Below are 22,562 nucleotides of genomic sequence, written 5' to 3'. Positions count from 1 at the left end.
CTCAGCTGCATTCTCTACCTAAAGATAAATATGGTGGCTTTGAGAGGGTGTTGCGAGTCTCTCTGATATCTTACTTTTAGATGAGCTCACATGAACCTTAGATGGACTTCAGAAATAACACACTTAAATTACAGAATTGCCAGAGATTCAGCGTATCAAGTCCTGGCATCACTGGTCCAGGGCTGACCCAGCCAAGAGTCCAGTGTTGGTGCCCAGGGGCCTCCACTCTGGAGTGAGATTTTAGGAACCATTTCTTTGGGCCTATAACCCAAGGAGTCCCTTCCTTTTCACCCTGTTTCTTCAATCTCTGGGTCCATCGAGTTCTACCTGCTCCTCAGCCGTGTTCCTTCTCTATGTTTCATGCGACAGGAGCCACTCTCTCCTTGCCTCCCTTGTTCCAACCTGTCGAAACACTGGATGAGGCTCTAGAAACCAAGTTTTAGGAAGGATGTCTGAAGAAGGATGAGATGTTCCAACTGGAGAAGAGAAGATGCCAGAAAGAACCATCATCACGCTCTTCAACCTACTGGTAGGTGGTGTGTATATGTGGAAGATAATCAGATTTGAGGCACCTCAGGAGGTGGGACTAAGACCCATGGGTGAGAGCTGGAGGAGGACAGGTTCCAGGTCAGAATAAGGAAGTCAGCAGCTGCTCTCGTTAGGAGCTGAGCCATCATTCAAGCAGCTGATACTGGAGGAAGCTTCTCTGTTGTTCAAATTATCATTGTCTTCATCATCTGTATCATCATCACCATTTACTGAGCACTTACAGGGGCCAGACCCTCAGATAAGCACTTCATTCACATGATCTCAACATCCCTTCTACTTATTGTTACCTCCCCTTCCCTCTCTATCCCCTAAACCCTCTGGCTTGTAGTTTGGGGGAGATGTTTGGAGCTTGAAACAAAGAATCTGGACAAGGCTGGAGAGTCTGGGTGGTCTTGGTAGGGAGGTACCTACAGAACTGCAGGGCTTAGGAAGCAAAGTATTTGCCTAATGCAAAAATAAGTGTGCCCTTCTGTACCTGATAGCCAGGCCTTGTCTTTAGTAGAGGGGGCAGATAAATGTGCTTGCTTACTTTGGCTCAGCCTTCCCCTCACCCACTTTTTAAATGGTATTTATTTATTTATTTGGCTGCACCAGGTCTTTGACGCAGCATTTAGGATCTTAGTTGTGACATGTGAGACCTCATTCCCTGACCAGGGATGGAACCTGAGCCTCCTGAATTTGGAGCATAGAGTCTTAGCCACTGGACCACCAGGGAAGTCCCAGCCTTCCCCTTTTGATTCCCTTAGCCGCACATGTCATGAGATATAACATCATCACTCTCCTTTCAGCCTCGACCCCACCAACCTACATGGAAAGCTGCACAGAAAAATGAGTTATGTGTAATGTGATTTTACATATAATTTTAAGATTTTGGTTTCCCCTTCCAGGGCAATGTTTTTCTACCAGACTAATTTCTCATATTACAATGAGAGTCTCTGTTCCCTTATTATTGCAAGAATGTTACAGTTCTGAGAGCAAGTGGGAGTATTTTAGGGGACTTGGCAGGAGGCTTGGTTCCCTTCAAACCAGCTACATGGATAAGTGGCAGGACTGATAAGGATAGCTAGAAGGAAGAATGGGGAGTTATTGTTTAATGGGTACAGAGCTTCGCTGTGTGATGATGAAAGAATTCTGGAGATGGAAAGTAGTGATGGCTGCAGGATACTGTGAATATACCTCATGTCATTGATTTGTACGTTTAAATATGGTTAAAATGGTAAAAGTAAAGAAACAATGACTAGGCATAACATCTGGAGACACAGGGGTGAGTAGCTAGCAGAGGAAACAATGGAAGCATTCACAGGGATTGTTGCTTTGTCAAAATCTTGTCCATTGTTGGAGGGGCTGCAAAATGGCATAATCCTGCTGGGGAGCAATTGGCAACATTGATCAGAATCACAGATGCCCATGCCCTTTGATCTCACTACTATTTATTCTGTTTATTCTAAGAGTGTGCCTGCTCTTGCACAAAATGACAGTGAACGAAGGTCTTCACTGCAGCAGTGTTGCAGTAACAGAAGGCTAGCCTCGGAAACAGCCCAGTCCACCCAGAGGGGGCTGGTTAAAGAAACAAGGATAGAGACACACCATGAAGCACAATGCAGTTGTAGGATCTGTCCATAGTAAAGATTTATCATGAGGTTAAAAACATCAAAGAATAGAGTAGTGTCAATAGAATGTTCTCTTTGTGTAAGAGAGGGGAAATATCTGAATATATGTGTATCATAAGTGCATAAAAGAACACTGGAAGATACCTCTGAAGCTAAAGAAAGTGGTTGCCTGAAGGAATAGGAGTGAGGAAGGGAGTGGGTGGACAGACCCAAGTGGGCGCTAGAGTCTTATTGTGTTTTTTTTTATATTGTTTCAATTTTTTAATTGTGTGAATAAATTACCTAGTTTTTATAAAAAAAAGATTAGTAAGGCCCTGTGCAAACTCTAAAATACTCTACAGATATAAGAAATTAATAATGAGACAGTAATTATGATGATAATGCTTTAACAGATACTACTTCTAGGTACTGCGCTCCATACTTGATCTCCTTTGTTCCTTCCACAGTGTGGAAGGACATCTGTAAACTTTGTTCCTTCCACAATGATCTTCACTGTGGAAGACAGGAACCTGGCAAGCAGAGAAGTTAGTCCAATTGTCCAACACCACAATTCTAGTAAGGCACAGAGCTGGGATTTGAACCCAGATCTCTCTGCTGCCACATGTGGCTCCTGACTGTACCACACCCCCTATACCCCATTACCCCATGGTAGATTTTTCTTATATGAGAGCCGTCTTTATTTTACACACTGCCAGTGCTTCTCCAGGCATCGCCAGGGCCATTTTCCAAGCCAAGTTCAACTCTTACTTTTCTTCTTTATGTGCCATTCTTGGAAAACCCAACACCTTGACACCGCCAGCCGGCCCCAGGTTGGGTCATCATTCTGTCTTCAGGAGGTATTTTTGGTCGCAATTTTCCTACACTGTCCGGACGGGTGCCATGATTAGGCACAACGGTTCTTTGCGGTTGCTCCTCGCCTTCCTGAAATATCCATCCAGGACCATGCTGGCTCCACTGCCTTGGATGGAGCCCAGAAGAAAGTTTTTATGGAACACGTCTTTAAAGCGGTTAACGATTTAGGAATGACTTGGCAACGAAGACATTATGCACACGTACGCACAACAAAACTTTTTCCTGTATTTGGACAACCTTGGAGCTGCACACTTAAGCCTGCAAATAGGGCCGGGTAATTACATGGTCCCAAAGGAGGCCCAACAGTCAAGAGAAAATTGACTTGGTTTCTGAAGTTTGGTTGTAAAAATAATTAGATCACAGGATATTTAAAAATAGGGTTCCGGGGGTAGAGCTGTGGGCTCCATCCTCAAATGACTTCACTCAAGGGACCCCAAGTTGAGAGTAAGTTGAGATGCAAAAGCACCAGTATTCGACAGATGGAAATTCCAGGCTACATTTCCCAGGGCACGTGTCTGCTGCCGGTGGGATTGCCAGATGGAAGGAGAAGCCTTTTCAAAAGATTCCACTGGGGAGGTTCGCAGCCTGTGAGCGCCCAGTGTGTTTCCATAAACGGAGCCCAAACCACCCTTTCCCCAGCACCATGCTTGATGACCCGTCTCCACCACCACAGTTTACACATTTTTAAAGTTAATGATACTCTGTGCCCAGAAAGCAAGGCAACTGACGTGCAAGTGCTCCCCTGGAGGGGTGAGTGATGGGATGTCTTGTGGAAACTGAAGGACCAGTTTGTTTTAGGATAAATGGCCTTCTTGTGTTCTCTTTTTCCTATCTCAGCTGATTTCCTATAGCCAGCCTAGCATATTTGGCTGGAGCATTGGGGTAGGAAGAAGAAAATGCTGTGGGTCAGTTTGTTGTTTTTTTTTGCCACAACTGTCAGCCAAGTTATCTCAGAATATCATGTCTCCCAGTTCATCTTTTCCACCCAGACTGAGCACAAGGTGACAGCCCAAATCTCCCTGGCTAACCCAGAGTTTCTAGACCTATTCCTGGTAAAGTTTCTTGGTGGGGACCTGGCTTTCCCTTTCGGTAATGGGTGTGTTGAAAACCCATGTTACATTCTACAAAGATGTCCGGGGTGGCCTGTGCTAGGATGGGAAAGAAAACTCTGAAACAGGTCTCTGAAAGTAGATACCCAATCTGACCATCTCAGTGGGCGTTTCCATCAGAAGCTTCGGAAGCACTCAGTAGCTCTCAGGTGCAGCTGTGGGCTGTTGGTGAGGCCCGGAGGTCTCCCCTGGCTGGGGACAGTTGGTAGTGGTTGTTCCCAGTGGTCTGTTCTGGGGGGGAATCTCTCTTTACTGTAGCAACTTTCAATGGGCCCCTCAGCGAGATAATAGTCCTGTGATTTTATGAATCTTCCATAGAAAGTTCCTAGCCTGTTTCCTGGCAAATCTTTTTTTTTTTTTTTAATTATAGTTTATTTACAATATTGTGCTAGTTCCAGGTGTCCAGCATAGTGATTCAGTTATTTTTTTCAGATTATAGTCCGTTATAGGTTATTACAAGACACTGAATACAATTCCCTTTGCTATATATTAAACCCTTGTTATTTATCTAGTTTATATAGTTTGTATCTGTTAATCCCATATTCTTAATTTATCCCTCTCCCCCTGCCCCAGCTGCTTCCCCTTTGGTAAACTTAAATTTGTTTTCTATGTTAGTGAGTCTGTGTCTGTTTTGTGAATAGATTCATTTGTACTCTTTTTTTAGATTCCATGTATCTGACATAGTATTTGCCTTTCTCTGGCTTAACTAAGTATAATATTCTATAGGTCCACTCATGTTGCCACAAATGACAGTATTTCATTCTTCTTATGGCTGAGTAATGTTCTATTGTATAATATTAACATAATATTTCATTATACATACTATATACACATATAGTATATATCTTCTTCTTAAGCCAATTGTCTGTTGATGGCACTTAAGTTGCCCCTATGTCTTGGCTATTGTATTTAGTGCTGCTGTGAATATTGGGGTTCACGCCTTTTTGAACTAGAGTTTTTCTTTTCTACCCAAGAGTAGGATTACTGGATCATCTGGCAGCTCTCTTTCTAATTTTTAAAGAAACCTCCCTACTGTTCTCCATAGTGGCTGTACTAATTTACATTCCTACCAGCAGTGAATGAGGGTTCCCTGTTCTCCACACCCTCTCGAGCATTTATTATTTGCAGACTTTTAATGATGGCCATTTTGACCAATGTGAGGTGATAGCTCATTGCAGGTTTGATTTGCATTTCCAGGCAGCTCTTTTAAGGACCGTGTTCCCATATTCCTAGAGTTGGGAACTCACTGTAGAGACAGTTACACCTGGAGCTTCTTACTCCCCAGTGAAATGTTCCTGAGATTGTGGAGAGAATTCACCAGTCCTTGGTAATGCTGTCTGATCCCAGGTGGCCCTTAGAAGCAGCTCCAATTCCCGCTGTCTTCTAACCAGGCGAACCAAATCCCATGGATGAACCAAATCCCGTGGATAAACCAAATCCCATGACATGCTGCTCCCTGGGATGGGCACACAAATCATCTCCATCATAACCCCCAGGTTACTTTCCTTTGGTACAACATAGTCTTGTTCAGAAAACACAGCTGAGACATGAGTACAGACCTCAAGCTGGCTCTAAGAATTTATTTATACTTGCACCTTCCAGAATAGACCACTTCCACTATTTTCTTCCGATGAGACGACGCACGCCTTGTATCTCTGCACTAGGGAAGGCGGGTCTGACGGCAGCAGTTTCCTGGATATAGTCTTGGTTTCTCGCACAGGTGACCACTCTCTCATTCACACTTCAAGGATCCATCCTCCATCCTCAACACTGTTGGCCCCGTGGACCGGATAATTCTTTGCTGTGGGAGACTGTTCCTTGTTTCGAGGATGTTTAGCAGCCCTGGGTTTTACCTATTGGATGCCAGTAGCATCCAACCGTCCCCACCAGATGTGACAAGCGAAAGAGCTCCAGTGACGCCAGCCTGCTCAGGCTTCCCAGCACATGTCACCCCACCTGCGTCTGGGTCTTTGCTCATGTTCCTACCATCAGGGATGCTTCTCTCCTCCCCCAGAAGACACCTGATTCTCTTTCCACTGGAATGTTCCCTTCCCTCGCCCTCCCACCAGTATTCCCTCTGATTGTTCTACAGTAGCTTTGACTGTGTTAGAGTGGTCATTGCCTACTCATCTGTCTTGAGCTCCTAGGGATCTATGACAGGGTCCTAGTCTAGTTTGTACCCCCCACGGTCAGCAGAGTACCTGGCACATGTACTCTGAGTGGGAGTCATGTAGCCGACAGCAGACTACGGACTGCATTGTCACTTGAGGGTTGGCACACCCTGGTCGCTTAGGGTGGTCACACATGGATTGGTCCTGATCTTTTCAAGTTGATTAAATAGCATGCAGTACTATTTCTTGGCGGGGGCGGCGGGGAGCAGTCCATATAATAAAATTTTCTTCTACTCTCTCTGAGGTAGTTCCTTTTTAAAAAATAAATTAAAAAAAATTATTTACTTGTTTACTTATGGCTGTGTTGGGCCTTCGTTGCTGCGCAGGCTTCTCTAGCTGCTGAGAGTAGGGGCCACTCTCCAGCTGTGGTGCGCGGGTATCTCATTGCGGCGGCTTCTCTTGTTGCAGAGCACGGGCTCTAGAGCATAGCTCGGTAATGGTGGTGCATGGGCTCACTTGCCCCATGGTCATGCCCCACGACCAGGATCCCCTGGTCAATCCCAGACCGGGGATTGAACCCATGTCCCCTGCATTGGCAGGCAGATTCTTTACCACTGGACCACAAGTCCTGAGGCATTCTTAACTCTCTTAATTCATGAAGTGTATATGTCTTGAATGCACTTTAGGGGGCTGCAGAGTCACTAAAAGTTTTGTGTATATGCATGAATAGACATTGATTTTTTTCCATCCCTGGGGGTTGGATCCCATAGGTTTCATCAATTTTCCAGATGTAGCCATGAGTTTGAAACTCTTGAGGATAATTATTTTAGTCAAATAACCTAGAGCTAACTATCTAAATATCCACTACTGGCTGAGTTGGGGGTTGTAGGGGACACAGGGAGACACTAGACTCAGACCAGCTATGAAGCAATAAAAGATGATTTCAAGGCTAAACTGCATAGTACAGATTATCAGTGCAAAGGGGTTCTAGACAGGAGGATCAATTACAAGGCCAAGTGTCTGCGGAAGACCCTGGGAGGGCCCGAATGCTGTAGGATTGTTGGCTTTCAAGTTCTTTGTTCCAAAACTTGTAGTGACTCTGAAGAAAAGTGGTCAGTTATCATTATTTGTGATAGCGTCTTTAAAATCAATTCATATGTATCTTGAGAACCTGCTCAATACAAAGTTCTATGCCTATTGCCTGGAGAAAAAGTGCAGCTCTTTAGAGGAAAAAAAGCCCGGTTCCCTATTGGCTCATCTGCGTAGGAGTTTGGGGCTTTGGACAAACCCTTGGCCGCTGAGTCTCAGAATTTTATTTGTAAAATAATAAAATCTCCTCTTGTGCAACCCATCCTTATGTCAGTTTCCTTCCATTGAGAAATACCCATTCCTTACATCAGTCATGAGGTTTTAATTGGGGGTTTTCATTCTAACACCCCACACCCCAGGCTAGGCAGACACACGATGCTTGTTGCATCACAGTCGCCTGTCCTCCTGAGCTCACTGGTGGGAGTGTGGCTATGACTCAAACTTTGCCAGCTGAAGCCCTTCCCTGAGGTTTTTCCAGTGGGAGATCCCTCTCTGTCCACTTGGACCAATTTAAATTGAGGTGGTTTTCTGTAACCCAAATGGTATTAATTGTAACAAAGTACGTACATTGTGAAATTTATCAAAGGAGAAATAATGTATATGGAGTAATTAACAAGGTACCTAGATATTAAAAATATACATTAAAAAATAACAGACAGTAATGTCGCAATCAAAGAAGGATCTCTACGTAGCCCGTGTTTGAATTTGGGCTCCTAAAATGTGTTAGGCAGGCGCTTCCTTTGTGTCTTTACTCACACAGTTTCTCTGCTTGCAATGGCTACCCCTCTTTACCCACCAATAAACTTATGTCAGTTCTACTTATTCTTTTTCTTTAACTAAATTTTTTCAAATTTATTTACTTTTAACTGCATCAGGTCCTAGTTACAGCAGAGCACGTGGGCTCTTGGAGTTTCAGGGTGTGAGCTCTCCAATCTTAGTTTCCCTGACTAGGGATCAAACCTGTGCCTCCTGCATTGGAAGGTGGATTCTTAATCACTGGACCACCAAGGAAGTCCCAGCTGACCTTATCCTCATCTGAAAGTCTATTTTGTCTGATAATAAACAGCCAACTGCTTTCTTTTGGTTAGAATGTGTCTGCTGCAGCTCTCCCCTGTCCTTGACTTTCATCTTTTCAGAATCTTCAAGTTGTAGATGTGTTTCTGGGAAACAGCACATTCCTAAATAATTTCAACCCAATCAGGTGAGCTTGTCTTTTAATTGGTTGGTTGAATCTATTTACAGTTATTGTAGTTTTAGATGTTTGAATGTTGTCATTCAGTCGCTAAGTCATGTTCAACTCTTTGTGACCCCATGGACTGCTGCACACCAGGCTTCCCTGTCCCTCACTATCTCCCAGAGTTTACTCAAACTCACGTCCATTGAGTCGGTGATGCCATCCTATCATCTCATTTTCTGTCACCCCTTTCTCCTCCTGCCCTCAGTCTTTCCCAGCGTCAGGGTCTTTTCCAGTAGTTGGCTCTTTGCATCAGGTGGCCGAAGTATTGGAGTTTCAGCTTCAGCATCAGTTCTTCCAATGAATATTCAGGGTTGATTTCCTTTAGGATGGACTGGTTTGATCTCCTTGCAGTCCAAGAGGCTCTCAAGAATCTTCTCCAGCACCACAATTTGAAAGTATCAATTCTTCAGCACTCAGTCTTCCTTATGGTCCAACTCTCACACTGGTACATGACTTCTGGAAACATTGTAACTTTGATTATTCAGACTTTTGTCAGGAAAGTGATGTCTCTGCTTTTTAATATGCTGTCTAGGTTTGTCATAGCTCTTTTTCCAAGGAGCAAGTGTCTTTTAATTTCATGGCCGCAGCCGCTATCTGCAGTGATTTTGGAGCCCAAGAAAATAAAATCTGTCAGTGCCTCCACTTTTTCCCCTTCTATTTGCCATGAAGTGATGGGACCAGATGCCATGATCTTAGTTTTTTAATGTTGAGTTTCAAACCAGCTTTTTCAGTCTTCTCTTTCACCCTCATCAAGAGGCTCTGTTTGAATACATTCTATAATTTTATTTTATTATTTCTGTTTGTCCTACTTCATGCTGCTCCCCACAACCCCACCTCCCCTCCCACTCCCCCTCCCTTAGATTTGGGAGCAATCCATTCCATTTTTATTCTTTCAGCTCCTAAAATTTTAACATATTCACTTGATATAATCTCAAGTTAATTCTTACATCTAACCCTCTTACAGACAATTTAAGAGTTGTGCTGTGCCTAGCCCTGATGCACACGCTGTCCAACATGTTACTGAATCTAGTATCTTGGTTCCAGCCTGTTTGGTCCTTCCCAAGTCAGTCATTAACATTGTTGTCATTGTTTTAGAAACTAATGTTTGCAGAGTATTACTCGTGTGGTAATGTGTATCTTTGCTCATCAGTGTTTCTTCCTCATTCCTCCCTTCTGCATTCCATTTCTTGCCCCCTGAAGTTCATCCTTCAGAAATTCTTTCAGGGAGAGTCTGTTGGTGACAGATGCTTTCAGTTTTCATTTGTCTAAAAACATTTTATTTCAGCCTCACGGTTGACTCACAGTATAGTTGTGCATAGAGTTTTAGGTTGACAGTTGTTTTCATTCAGCCCTTTGAAGCCCTTTCATTGTGCTGCTGATCCTGGTTCAGTTTTGCTGTTGAGAAGTCTGCTGATTGTCATTCTTCTGTCGGTAAGTTCTTTTTTCTCTGTTGTTGCTTTTCATATTTCACTCTGTGACACTGGTGAATTATGGTTTCGCTACACAGTGTCTCTAGCTGGGTTTTTTATTTATCCTGCCTAGAACATGGGCTTCCTGATTTATGAAGTCTTGTTTTTCATTAATTCTCAGTCATTATCTCTTTGAATCTTCTCTTTCATCATTCTACATGATCATTTTCTGGAACTCTCGTTAGATATGCATGATAGAAATTCTCCTTTTATCTGCTCTGTCTGACATGCCAATGCACTTATTTCTATCTTTTTCTTTTGTAAACTATATTCTGGGTGTTCTTCTCAGATCTACATTTATTTGCCTAACTCTTACAGTCCAACTGAGTCTAATTGCTATTTATCCTACACAGTGAGTTTTAAAATTTTAGTGGATATTAAATCTTTCTCCAGAGGTTTTTTTTTGGTTCTTTTCCAGATCCGCTTGGCTTTTGTTCCATTGCATTCCCCTCCCCCTATTTTTCTATTTCCTTCTTTTATACCTTTAATAATTTAAAGTTACTAATTTTATATTCTCTCTGATATTATTCATTTACCAGAAGTTCTTGGCAGCCCTAGCTGATTTTGCTTTCCTTTTATCTATTGACATTTGCTCCTGATGCAGTGGTTTCTCATGGGCTTTGAAATTTTGGATTCTGAGTTCCCTAGTCAGTGAAGCTTTATCTTCAGAAAGCTTTCCCCATCTTGAGTTGAGGGTGTGTATCTTCTCTTCCAAGTTTTTTATTCTTGTCAGTTAATATACTTTAATGTGTATATTGGGCTTCCTGGTGGCTCAGCAGTACAGAATCTGCCTCCCAATTCAGGAGACTTGGGTTCAGTCCCTGAGTCAGGAAGATCCCCTAGAGAAAGAAAAGGCAACCCACTCCAGATACAGTCCATGGGATTTCCAGGGTTGCAGAGTTGGACACGACTTAGTGACTAAACAACAATAACAACCACAGTATGTATATTAGATGCTCAACAAAGTCTTGTCTTTATTGATGGTATGGACAACCTACAAAAAGATAAGTAAATCTCCTTACCCTCCACCTTTTACTGGAAGGGGATTTTCTCTACCTGTTTCCCTCTAAGCATTTTTGCTTACAGGTCTGAGATTTTTTACTACTGTTGAGACATACATTTTGGGGACAAGAGAATGCAGCTGGCCTCAGAAGAAGAGATAGAGGCAGATGTTCTGGAAAGGGGGGAAAGAGGATGGAAGAGTCCTTCAGTCACAGGAGGAGAGACAATATCAAGCCAAACAGCAGACAAAGAGGAGTGAACAAGACCACCATCATCTCTGGGTTGAGAGAGGGGAGCAAACACAAGGATAATGTGGCGATGGACCAAAGGGCTGGGGGGAGGCATCTCATGGTGTGGAGGCTAGAGACTTGGAGAAGGTGAGAAGAGGTATGTATATCCCCACCTTTCTACTTTTATTAATGATGACAGAGGACAGCAGAAGGCCAAGACTTACCACGTACCAGGGACTGTGCTAAGAGCTTTGTCTGGATTCTTTCCTTTGATCCTCATAACATCTCATTGAGCAGGCAATTCTATTCTCCCTACTATACAGATGAAGACACTGCCATTCAAGAAGCTAAGCAATGTAACCCATACCCCACAGCTAGAGAGAGGAGCAGAGCTGAAATCTGAACCAGCTGTATCCTGCTCCAGAACAGAACATGGGTTGCCATGCCCTTCTCCAGGGAATCTTCCCAACCCAGGGATTGAACTCAGGTCTCCTCCATTGCAGGCAGATTCTTCACCATCTGAGCCACCAGGGAAGGCCACATGGCACGTGGTGGGTGCTTAGTAAATACTTGCATAGTAAGCAGCTCATGTTTTTTTCCTTTGTAGAGTTGAGGAGCTGAGCCTTGGAGCAGTGGAATAGCACGTGTTAGAGTGAGGTGCTCTCCTTCGCTTCTCCTCCCTGGGCTTTAAAGTCATCACCTGGAGGGACCAGCACTCTGGGCACTTTCTCAGGTGAGGAGGCTGGGCTGGGGGGGGTGGATTTTCGAGAAGCAGGTCATCCTGCCGACTGATACAGTGATGAGGAGCTGCTGCCTGGACGCTCCCTTGGCAGGGTGACAAGTTTCTAGGTATCGATCATGCTGAGTCCCATTATTATCATCCCCATCTCGGTGATGAGAAGAGACCACATGAGGGAGGGATTCCTCCCTTGTCCCCCGCTCCTGCACACACAGCCCAGGCTCACCCTCAACCACTGCAGAACCTGAGACTTGGTAGGGTTGGAATGTCCAAGCTGTAGGGTCTCCTCGGGCCTGTGCGTTGCAGGTAGACCCAGCATCTCAAGTATTTATTTTCCTGGGAAAGGAGAAAACCCAGAGTGACAGGCGTTGGGAGGGTGGGGGGTGGTGGAAATGTTCACTGGCAGGAATTTGCCACCAGGATTTTGTGCCTTTCCTCTATAAGGGGAGTAACTTGTTTCTTACTGCAGAGGTCTGGGAGCCCCTTATTCTACGGCTGCAGGCTGCCTGTGAGCGGAGCACCCAGAAGAGGCCACCGACCCAGCAGCTGCATCTCCTTGTGTTCCTTGGGTCTCTGGTCTCCTCATTGTCCTTCCTTCTCCTCCCTCTTCCTGCCTTTCTCTCTCTCTCTGTCCCTGTTTCTCTCCCTCTTCCCCCTTAACTTTCCCTGTCACTTCTCGCCTCTCCTTCTCTGCTCTCCCGATCCCTCCCCCGAGGACGTGCACTTTGCTTTCTGTGAATTTTCTACCTCTCCTTCTACCTCCCAATGCCCTCTTCCTCTCCAAAGGCACAGCATGACACCCCATTCCACCTCCTCCCTCACCCCACCATGCCTGAGAAGGTCCTGGCTTGCCTGCAGCCTCAGGGCTCATCCCACAGAGGCTCTTCAAAGCTATAAAGCTCATGAAAAGCATCCGGGCTCCAGGGAGAGGCCAAAGAGCTGGGCAGCCAGATGCACCTGCTGAGTTTAAAGTTCCCCACTGGGGAGTGTTTCCTGGGGTACCTGGGATGCCCGGCCCCTGTAGGGTGCCCAGAGGCCCCGATGCTGTGGGGACAAACTCCCGGGGTGCCTACCATCAGCCCCGGGGGACTTCTGAGGTCCTCTGTGCTGACCCACTGTGGGGGCCCCCTGGCTGTGGGCTCCCAATGCAACAAAGAGCCCCATGGGGCTCAGAGACCCAGATCAGCATTTTAAAGAAAGGTCAGCCAGAAGGGATTGCTGAGACCTGCTGGGAGCAGAGGGGATGATGGCTAGGGAAGTTTGCCAGCCCCAGGCCCCCAGCAGGCCCATCTGCTGCCCAGGTGGCATTTGAGAGGTCAGGAAAGGCACAGATAAGAAAGGGGGAGACTTGGACTCCAACTTTAGCTCAGATGCCAGTGAATGAAGATCCGGGCAGGTTACATAATATCTCCAAGTCTCACAGTCCTCCATTTCAAAAGAAAAAGTCAGAGAAAATGGTCTCTAAAATCCTTCCAGCTCTGGCGTTAGGATGGTCCCAGGAGAGGGCTGAGGGCTGGGTGACCATGAGGCTTCCACTGATCCCAGGAAGGCCTCGGAACAAATACCAGCAGTGTGTGACTCTGGATGAGGTGGGTATGTGACCTTTTGAGCCTCAGTTTCTCCATCTGTGTAGTAAAGTAAGAGTAACACTTACTTATGGGATCCTGTAAAAATTAAAACAAGAAGGAAAGCCCAGGGTTTCTCAAAGGGTATGCCATATGGCCCCAGGCGGTACCCAGGCTGACTTTAGCTCATCTTCCATCCTGGACAGTGACAAAGTCAGGCTCTGCTCAATCCTTTCTCAAACCCAGTTGCCACAGAGACAGTCAGCATGACTGTAACACATCTCTATCACTCACCAATTTCTCCTTTAAGCAAAGGAAGTCCAGGCCTCAGGGTAAGGGCTGGCTGTTGAGCATATCAAGTTCTGATTTGATAACATCATTTTTATTTATTATGTCTGTTTTCACACTTTCCTTCTGTTTGTTATTTATTTCCATGTTTGTATTTTATCTTATTTTTTTTAATCTTATTTTTTAAAATTTTATTTCTTATTAATTTGTCTTCTGCCCACAGTAATGCTGGTTTTCCATGAAGGTCATAGAATATCCTCTTAATATAAATTTGAGTAAGTAAATGCAATCTCTTGGAGACAAATATTAAGTAATAGTAAAGGCAGCATGATGCTCTGGTATAAGTTGTGTAGGTGATCTAAGAATTGGGGGAAACGTTTGTATTAAATCTAGCAACACGTCAAGTGCTTGCTATGGTCCCTGACCTCTTTGGTGTATTTGTTGTTGTTTTGTTGCTAAATTGTGTCTGACTCTTTGGCGACCCCATGAACTATAAGGTCAGCAGACTCCTCTGTCCATGGGATTTCCCAGTGGGTATCATGACCATTACTGCCGTCGAAGGAAGGCCATTGCTCTGCCTGTCACCTCGGCTCCCAAGTTGAGCTGATGACACTCGTGTCCTCGTAGCAAGCCCTGCAGGCAGTGCAGCATAGGGATAAATCCTGTTCAGCCTTCAGATTAGTTCTGACTCAAATGGTCTCTCCCATCGAGTTTAATGGAAAGTCATTCCAATGGGCCAACAGATTATGAAACCATTGAACGTCTACACTAGTGAGAAAGGGGTTGCAATTCTCATCTGAGCCATTGTACTTTGTTAAACCGAGTATGTGTTACCTTATGAAGTAAAAGCCACTTACGCATAGCCACCAGTGTGTCTCAGTATAGTGTCACCAAGACAGATCTTCAGAGAACAGTCAAGAGCAAGTGAAAACAGAAGCTGCAAGTCCATGGCTATCCATCACCCAGGAAGTTCCCAAGATGATTAGGGCAGCTTGTGTGTTAACTTTGTTCATCTCACAGCTTTCTATTGTGTTACAAGAAGGGAAGAACAAAATGAAATTTATATATAAGCCAAGAGGTGTTTCTTTAAGCTTCCCATCCAGCACAGCACCTTACAGGAGATATATTTAACACAAAATCCTGGGGCTCCCTGGGGCTTTCTGAATGCAAAGATTTAGCCATGTGCCTGGGATTATCTGCCTCTAACAGTCTGGTCTGTCGCACCTGCATAGTGTAAGATATCTTTCTAGAAGTATCTGAAGTATCTAATTCTGTGATCGTAAAAGCCCATGTCAGAAGTCCCCAGGGAGGAAGATCTGGGGGACAGTGGGGGCACTCAGTGGATGCCCCCAAACAGCTTCAGCACCTGGAAAAGCCAGAGGTCGCGCCTGTCTGTGTTTGGACTGGTAGCCATCGGCACAGTGCTCTCTCTGGATTAGCAGGACAACTGTGCAAAATTCCCCCTGGTGGCAGACTCAAGGACTCAGGTCCCGACCAGTCGTGAGGACCTACCTTGCCTTCTTGTCCTCTAACACTCTTCCTAGGACACTGTTTCACATATGCTGAACATCTAACAGCCTTCTGCTGAAACCTCACAAGCTCCTTCCATAAAAAGTTGTAATGAATTTTCCTCCTGAACTCAGCTGTCAGTTTTCGAAGCCCTGTTTCCTTAATGGCTTATTTTCTTTGATTCCCAGGATATTGCTAGATTGGAGTTTTGTCTTATTTTGTGTGTTTTTGCAAAAATGTTGCAAAAACAGAATTTCTTGGTTTCACACAGATAGCCTTACCTCTCATTAAAATACCATGGTTTATAATTTGTTAGGCCATTAAATGATTATCTCACCTTTGGGAAGCAGGAAGTTTGGCAAGTGTGGATAGATATTAAAGTTGAAGAAGGGATGTGACTTGTCATCCCCAGTGAGTTGTCAGTGTGAAACAAAGGGATCTTGCTTTGGATAATGTTATGCTAAAAGCAGACACCAACAGTGTAAGTCAAAATTAGAAGTCAATGAAAGCCATAGAGATGTTTGACTTTTGACTCATTTCTCCTTATTTCTCAAGAGGGTTTATAAGTGGGAAGGATGGTTTCCACATTGTCTTTTTTTTTTTTTTGCCAAAGCAGCAAGAGTTTCTAGGCAGAGGCAGGATTAAATCCCTTGATTCATCTGCACAGTCCATCCCTTTTATTTTTATACAGCTGTATTTTTTTCTTTTTCTTTTGGCCATACCTTGCAGCATGTGGGATCTTAGTTCTCCAACCAGGGATTGAACCTGTGCCCCCTCCAGTGAAAGCACAGAATATTAACCACTGGACTGCCAGGGAAGTTCCTCCACCCCTTTTATAATGTAGTCAGTAGAGTATCTTGGAGCACAAGTGATAAGGAGTTGAGTTTCAGACTTGATCTTGAAACAGAGCTTGAACCAGAGCTTTCACAAAGATCTAATCAGGGACCTTCTATGAAGAGGATGAGAAAGTCTATCAGTTTGAGAATCAGAAGAACAAGTGAGGAGTACTGACAGCCTCTTTCCTTGCTGTCTTCTTTTTCCCACTGTGAAAATGGGTGGATGAATTTTCGCCCTGCCTATGTCCCAGAGACAAGGTCCACAGCACTGGTGTTCTGGTGGGGTGATGCTGCTTGCAGAGATGAAAGGGAGGTAGGAATTTCCAAAAGTTGAATGGGATGAAAGTGCAAGACGGGTTCTAAGCAGGGCAGGGTCCATGAGTCGGGCCTCCAGTCATGGATGTAGTTTAGGGGAATGAAGGCTACATTCTTTGGTTGGCACTGGGGCCAATGATTGAGGAAGGTATGGTGGGACCACAGACACTATTTTCCTCAGAGCCATTGGCTTTGATGTGTTAGATGAGGGGAGAATTTTCCGTAGGTTCTTTGTCCTAGCCCCCAAATTTTTCACTTGGAACTGGCTAATATAAAGCCCCTGATGTGGGGCAAGGCTGGGAAGTAGCTCACAGGTAGGTTGACTTGGACATGCCCCCATCTGGAAGACAGGCACTGGATCTATGATATAAGAATGCCCATAGAAATCTTCAGGGCATCTTTTTGACTTATGTGAATCACTGACAAAGCTTTAGGACTTATTTAAAAAGATAAAGTTTTGGAATAACCTAAATGTCATCAGTATGCCATGAAATAGAATATGATTCAATTATTTTTTAAAAAATGTTTTCTTGTAATTAAGATACTTTGGGAAAATTCTGTGTTCCATGGCCCTCAGACTCACACTTGCACCTCATCAGTCACATGTCAGTCTAACTCCACCCTGTAGCCAAAATCTCTGCTGTCATTAAGGACTGAAAACTTCAGAGGTCAGATTTGCAGCTGCAACATATAATACAGAACACTTCATGAAAAAACAAAATATTTTCTATGACATTTAATGACACAGAGGAGAATGCTTACAATTTAATGTTAAGGGAAAATAGAATAAAAATTAGATGTTCAATCTAACCCTAATTTTGCAAAAATACACACCCAAGAAAATGTGTGAAAGAAATATATAAAAATATTAATAATGGTTACCTGTTGATGGTGATCATTCTAGATGAATTTTATATTATTTTATGAAACTTTAGGGGTTTGAGTTTTTCTTATAAGTAGAAAAAGATACTTATAGTAAAGTAGAAAAAACATTTATAGTAAACAAACCCTTCCAAAGCTTGCTATCTGAGTCCCTCTCTCCATCCTGGGGACCAGTGCTTCCTTTGGTATTCAAAGGCCCTTAATTATGGTTTCAAAAGATGTGCTGCAGTAGTCCTATTCCTTTGCTATAAGTCACAAAGAGATAAATTTCTCCAAAAGTACATTCTTTCTTGTGATGACTCAATAGATTTAAGCCTCAGTTTCCTTGCCTGTAAAATGGGAGAATAGCCACTGTCTGTTCTGATGCTACAAAGAGATTATAAAGACTAAGGTAAGGAAGGTGAGTTAAATAGTATTTTAACACAATGGTAATTTAAGGAGTGATGGGTTACCTGGTGGCTAAGACAGTAAAGAATCTGCCTTCAATGCAGGAGATCTGGGTTCAATCCCTGGGTTGGGAAGATCCCCTGGAGAAGGGAATGGCTACCCATTGAAGTATTCTTACCTGGAGAATTCCATGGACAGAGAAGCCTGGTAGGCTACATACAGTTCATGGGGTCACAAAGAGTTGGACATGACTAACACTTTCCATCACCTCATGGGAAATAGATGGGGAGACAGTGGAAACAGTGTCAGACTTTCTTTTTTTGGGCTCCAAAATCACTGCAGATGGTGACTGCAGCCATAAAATTAAAAGACGCTTACTCCTTGGAAGGAAGGTTATGACCAACCTAGATAACATATTAAAAAGCAGAGACATTACTTTGCCAACGAAGGTCCGTCTGGTCAAGGCTATGGTTTTTCCAGTGGTCATGTATGGATGTGAGAGTTGGACTGTGAAGAAAGCTGAGCGCCAAAGAATTGATGCTTTTGAACTGTGGTGTTGGAGAAGACTCTTGAGAGTCCCTTGAACTGCAAGGAGATCCAACCAGTCCATCCTAAAGGAGATCAGTCTTGGTTGTTCATTGGAAGCACTGATGCTGAGGCTGAAACTCCAGTACTTTGGCCACCTCATGCGAAGAGTTGACTCACTGGAAAAGACCCTGATGCTGGGAGGGATTGGGGGCAGGAGGAGAAGGGGACGACAGAGGATGAGATCACTGACTCGATGGGCATGAGTTTGAGTAAACTCCGGGAGTTGGTGATGGACAGGGAGGCCTGGCATGCTGCGATTCATGGGGTTGCAAAGAGTCGGACACGACTGAGCGGCTGAACTGAACTGAACACTTTCCCAGTAGTAGTTACAGCTTAGAAATCATGGTAACAATGTAAGCTCTATTAGCACCTTTATCACAACAGTGTATATGCTACTAGGACTGACAGATGGATAATTAATATTATTGTGGTTGTAGATTTTTACAGCTGGAGTTTTCTCTTTGGAATTTTAATATCTTAAATTTCTCTTTTAATAAGCCCCCTTTTCGAACTGAAACAAAATAATGTCATGTGCTGCCAGAAAGAGCCACCAGAGGGCGCTAAATCCCTTGCAGAGCCCATCTGACTTCTCTGGAGCAGTATCACTCAAATTTACATCTGAATATGGGAAGTGGGTCTGAAAAAAATATGGGAAGTGGGTCTGAAAAAAATGAAATCCAGTGTACATTTATTATGATGTTGGGTCTACATTTAAGTAAATAAGCTTCTTTGTTCTCCTTGGCTATTAGTTTCTCTGTCTTTTTAGTTTGTTTATGCACTTTTGTTTATTTATTTTAAATCAGTTGGGATTGTTCAGATTCGAATAATTTAGAAACGTGAAGCCCCGACTTGCTTTGAAAGCTTCCAAGGACACATGTTCACACATGAAGAGGCTGCCTTCCTCACCGAGAAGTTTATAAATGTGATGAGAAATAAATAGGCGGCTTGTATTGTTTTCAAAAAGGAGGAGGTTGGAATTTCTACTTTTGCAAAGACTTTTCCTTCTTGTGCACTGGCCGTCAATTCCCAGCCTGCAGAAATACCTACAAGAGGTGGAATGCACTGGGACAAATTGTAGGTGCTTCTCTGTAGCCCTCGAATTCCTCAGGCTGTCCCAGGGAGCGGAAAGGCGGGGAGCGGGCAGGCATGTCATGGTTCAGAGGGCCCATCACCCCCAGAGTGGTCCTGCCATGCCGTGGAACCTGTTCACGCCCAGTTGTCGGGGGCCATATGGGTGGCTGTGTAATGGCTGCGGCAGAGGGCAGAGGCATTGCGCCTCAGCTGTCAACCCAGCTGAGGGTCCGTGGGATGCAGCACAGAAGTGTGGGTCAAGGAGTGACAATTTTGTCCACATTCCCCCCACAACACACACACACACACACAGAGGGACTGGCTTAGGGTTCAGAAGCTCTGATCGGAGTTTGGCTGTTTGTTTTTGGGTCACAGTATTATTTTCAGAATGGGAGAGGTTGGAATTCTACTTTTGTAACTGTTTTTCATTCTTGTTCATTGGCCCTCAATTCCCAGCCTGCAGACATACCTACAAGAGGTGAAACATCCACACAAAGGTCTGCATGTTGTTTTTTTCATCCTTACAAACAATCCTTTGAGATAGGCAGGGCAGTTCCTGTTGCTATTCCAATTTACAAATGAGAAGACACAATGAATGAAGGGGTACTTGAGGTTCCCTTTAAGTGTGAGGTCTAAGTTGGTGGGGCCAGGTGCCAGGTTTTCTGAAATCTGTGGTTGGTAAGGAAGTAGTGAGAGAGCTGAGCCACAGCCCGATGAGGTGTGTTTCTGGTGGATGCTGGTGGATGGAGGCACTGTTTCATTTGGTGCCCACCAGGCAGGAGGTGGCGAGGACTGGAGATTGCAGGAAGAGCAGGATCTTGACTTTGATGGCGAGCCTAGTCTAGGTTGTGTGTAACACAGAAATTTCGAAAAGCTTTAATCAGCACAGGGACGACAAGTGATGGAGAAAGCAGAGGGGATGATGCCTCAGGGGCCTCCCGGCACCCTCTGGAAGGATGATGAGATGATGAAGGTGATGATGGAGGAGAAACCCAGTGAGGATTCTGCAGTTGGGGTGACAGAAGTCAAAGCAACCGGTGGCCTTTTGCTGCTAGACCCCTGGCTGGTGTCTGAGGGGAACCCAGACTATGGGGAAAGTCCAGCAAGGCCTGAAGGGGATTCATTGGTCTGTAGAAGCTTAATTTTGTGAGGAAAGGGAATCCATCCTGGGGGTTTCATATTTCACTGGGGAGACAGTTCTATCCTTGGCTGCTTTTTTCATCCTTATATGTTTTGCTTTTAAATTTCAAATCTAAAATTTGAGGAAAGCCCTTAACTTTCCCGGTATGCTGAGACCCAGAGGCAGCAAAATATAGCCACTTAGAAGGCTGATACTGGGTTGGCCAAAAAGTTTGGGAAAAACCCAAATGAACTTTTTGGCCAACTCAATAAATCAAGGACCCTCTGGGCAGTGACCACCTTCCTGCACATCCCCACAGCATTTCTGGGGCTGACACCCGCAACCCAGTGCTGGAAAGGACCCAGGGCCTCTGCGTGCACGGGACTGGTGCAGCAGGAACGTGTTCAGAGTAGTTTCTGAACACAGAGAACTTTTCTAATGGATGTGGGTCCCAAGCCCAATAAACGTGTTCTGAATAGAGCAGGGAAGGAAGCTCCAAACACCCACCTTGAACCTCTCTGCCCAGCTTGCCCTCCCTTGCCCCAGCCTGCCCTGCATCCTAGGGCCTCCAAGGGCAAGGGGAGGGGCTGAGCTCTGACTCAGGCAGAAACAGCACAGGCCTAAACCATGAAGGATGCTAACTTGGCCTTCACCACAGGAAGGGATGACAGGAACCTGAGAATTCCAATTAAGCTTAAACTAATGAGCTGGAAACTTTGGGGAAACCACTGTGGGCAATGAGGGGAGAGTGTGATCATCTCCCTTTTAATTAGCTCTGGAAAAACCTGTGGTCCAGCTAGTAGCAGGAGAAAGGGCAGAGTCCAGAGTGAGCATCAGAGGGGAATTCCCCTGGTGGTAAGGCACAGTGGCTGCTGAACAAACCCGGATGCCTTCTTCACCTATAACTGGGGAGAAGGGAAGATCCTAAGTGGGGAGAGATGGCCTTGAACCGAACCTGAGCTGCGCTCCTCACACGATGGAGGCTGAGGCTGGATAAACGCAGAGTGACTTTAGGGAACTCTGCTGTCTCTAGGAGCTGTCACTGTCCCTGAGACCAGGTCTCCCCGGCCCATCTCTGGCTACTTTCTTAGGCAGCCTCTGTCGCTTAATAAGGAAAAGGCAAAAACAAACAAACAAACAAAAACTACCAGCTGCTGCTATCAAAGGCCACAGACCACCCCCAGGCCGGCACGGGAGACTGGGGCACCTAGGATAGGCGACAGGGAAGAGCCTGGAGGGATGGATAGGGGTCGATCCAGGGTGTGTATCCTGGAGAAGGGTGCTCCTCACTCCCGAAGCCCGAGAATCTTGGGGCGTCCGGCCTGTGCAATCAACAGCTGGTTACTTCTCCCCTCCCCAAAGTGGTCTGCTTTGGGGAAATCGGCCTGCCCCGGGCGCCCGACGGTCCTCCTCGGGTATGCCAGGGCGCTCGGCTGGGGGCGCAGCACCTTGGAGAGAGGTGTCGGGTCCTGCGCCTGGGTTTGGGGCTCTGTACCTTTTGCACTGGGGCTCAGGGGTGCGTGCCAGGCCGCCGCCAAGGGGTCTGCCGGCCCCCTGCCCAGCCCGGAGCCGAGGCGAGCCAGCGTGGCGAGCCTCCTCCCCTCCCGCCTCGGGCGGCCTGAGCCCGCGCCGGCTCCAGTTGCTGCAGCTGCTGTTGCTGGCGGCTGCGGGGAGCGCGGGGAGCGCGCAGAAGAGGCTCGGGAGGCGAGGACGGGGACGAGGAGGAGCCTGAGCAAGCCGGGAGGAAGATCGAACGAAGGCCGAGGAGGCTCAGTGGCGTGGCGACGCGGCTCGGGGATCCCGGGAGCATGGGCTAGGGGCATCGGCGGCGGGCCAGGCGCGGTGAACCTGCCGCGGCCCGACGCACACCGGGGCGGAGAGAGAGAGCCGAGCGCAGCCGGGAGAGGAGGGGCTGGCGCGGGGGTACCCGGGAGGGGGCTGATGAGACATTATTAACGAGTTGCCGCCTAATAAGCCCAGAGCGGCGGGCTAGCTGCCCGGGCG

The sequence above is a fragment of the Dama dama genome, chromosome 15, assembly GCF_033118175.1.
Source record: "Dama dama isolate Ldn47 chromosome 15, ASM3311817v1, whole genome shotgun sequence".
In the NCBI taxonomy this organism is placed as follows: domain Eukaryota; kingdom Metazoa; phylum Chordata; class Mammalia; order Artiodactyla; family Cervidae; genus Dama; species Dama dama.
This window is presented reverse-complemented; position numbering follows the sequence as displayed.